Raw genomic sequence first — 2147 nt, 5'->3', positions numbered from 1 at the left:
AGTTTTCTGATAGAGTCGGAATGCTCGTAGATGGACCTTACGAATACTGTAATAACTTTTTCTTACATATATAACCATGCCTTATTTAGGCTAATCTGCCATTTTGTTTTATTTTCCTTTTTTATTTCTTTAATATATAGTCTTAAGCTGATATGGAAAATTAATGACTCAAGGGTGAAAATCAAGAGAAAATCTGCTGCTTAGTACGACGGTCAAAACCATATTTATCAGAAAACTTTTAACCATATGCCATACTTACATGTTTAGCACATAGGATTAACGTCAATTCGACATGGTCTGAAGCTATCAAACACAACATGGAAAGTTTTTACAAGTATAATATCGCGTCCCCGAATCTGATACGTTGTATAGAGAATGGAAAGATTGTTCTTTAAAATTAGAAAAATTATCATCAACAAATACGAAAGTCTTGCAACTATAAATATTTGAAGAGGTATTCATATTAAGTTTAATATTGATAGAAAAATTTACCATTAATAACATAGCAATAAGTGTAATATTCTAAAATATTCTGAAGTTATGGATATGTGTTTCAGGTTTTTACTGCAATTAAATGTGAAGTATTATACCTTTAATAACATAGCAATAAACGAAATATCCTAAATGTGGTGACTTAGTAAAATATCTTGAAGTTATGTAGATGTGTTTCAGGTTTTTCACTGCGATTAAATGTGTATTATACCTTTAATAACATAGCCATAAGCGAAATATCCTAAATGTGGCGACTTAGTAAAATATCCTGAAGTTATGGAAATGTGTTTCAGGTTTTTCACTGCGATTAAATGTGAAGTATTATACTTTTAATAACATAGCCATAAGCGAAATATCCTAAATGTGGTGACTTAGTAAAATATCCTGAAGTTATGTAGATGTGTTTCAGGTTTTTCACTGCGATTAAATGTGAAGTATTATACCTTTAATAACATAGCAATAAGCGAAATATCCTAAATGTGGTGACTTAGTAAAATATCCTGAAGTTATGGAGATGTGTTTCAGGTTTTTCACTGCGATTAAATGTGAAGTATTAAAATGATCCATGAGATATCGTCCTCAGGTGGGACAGTGGTAAGTCTTCGGATTTACAATGCTAAAATTATGGGTTCGATTTCTCTCGGTGGACACAGCAGATAGCCCGATGTGACTTTGTTATAAGGAAACACACGCAAAATACCTTAAACATTAAAATATTTTAGTTTTGCAAAATAACTTAATGAAAGCGAAGCGAAATGATTAAAATCTAGCGTACAGCTGAAAAATTGAATATATAAATATTTTTTGTCAAATAATTGTGATGTTTATTGGCTTAGTAGCAGAATAACACTTGTTTTTGCCACTGGGGGGCAGCACAAAAGTTAATAATTCTAAAAAATAAGTAAAGAATCAAATTGATTCAAAGGCAACTTATAATGAACTGTATTTGTGTTTGTATATTGTATTTATGGCAGAGCTACCAAGGGACCGTCCCTACTTTTGAAATGTTGACAAGAGGTAAGACAACCAATCATCATCATTCTACCAAGCATTATCTACACAGGGATTTGACTGGTACTCTTTAAGTGCAAGAAATTTTTTGTTGTTTTGCACGTTGTTGTTTATTATAAAACACAAAGGGCTATCGTGCTCTGCCTACTACGGGTATCGAAACTCGGTTTCTAGCAGTATAAGTCCGCAAATATACCACTGTGCCACTGGGGGGGGGGGCAGTATTGCACGAATAATGAACCAAGAAAAACTTTCGTTATTGTGTAAACTAGCTTTACAAAATAGAGTTATAAATTTTCATGTTATATCTTTGGCTCCAAAATGTACGAATGTGAAATTTCGTAAACAGTATTCCAATGCCAGATTCCATGGTAATTTATAATTGTGGTAAAAGTTTCTTTCATACTTACTATAAATCGCATAAAAGCCTTGACAGGTTTAACTTCTACTAGACCACAGTGACCCGTTGGGTCAACCACTATTCAAAGGTTATGAAGAATTCAAGCTAATTTCAATATTGCACCGAAATGAAGGGTTATTTTGAAATAATATAATTAAATATTTCAATCCATTCGTGTTATTCATAATTCAAAAAAAAAGATATTTGATTGTTGATCGGAAGTAAAAGGAAAAACCATTTCATT

The sequence above is a fragment of the Limulus polyphemus genome, unplaced genomic scaffold (genome assembly GCF_000517525.1).
Source record: "Limulus polyphemus unplaced genomic scaffold, Limulus_polyphemus-2.1.2 Scaffold3063, whole genome shotgun sequence".
Taxonomy (NCBI): Eukaryota; Metazoa; Arthropoda; class Merostomata; order Xiphosura; family Limulidae; genus Limulus; species Limulus polyphemus.
The sequence above is the reverse complement of the archived record's forward strand: the minus strand, read 5'-3'. Positions refer to the sequence as shown.